Here is a 214-nt window from a genome sequence, read left to right on the forward strand (position 1 = left end):
AGATGACCAAGGACTGCAGCCTTTGGTATGGCTTACATCTCAACACCAAGAAAACAAAGGTCCTCACCACAGACCAACAGTCAACATTATGACAGACGAAGAAAAGAATAAAGCTGTCTCAAGCAACAAATGCTGGCGAGGCTGTGAAGAAACTGGAACCCTGATTCACTGTTGGTGGGAGTGTAAAATGGTGCAACCCCTGTGGAAAGCAGTA

This window comes from Elephantulus edwardii, unplaced genomic scaffold, assembly GCF_000299155.1.
Source record: "Elephantulus edwardii isolate Elephantulus edwardi_28Jun2011 unplaced genomic scaffold, EleEdw1.0 scaffold00164, whole genome shotgun sequence".
NCBI classification, from domain to species: domain Eukaryota; kingdom Metazoa; phylum Chordata; class Mammalia; order Macroscelidea; family Macroscelididae; genus Elephantulus; species Elephantulus edwardii.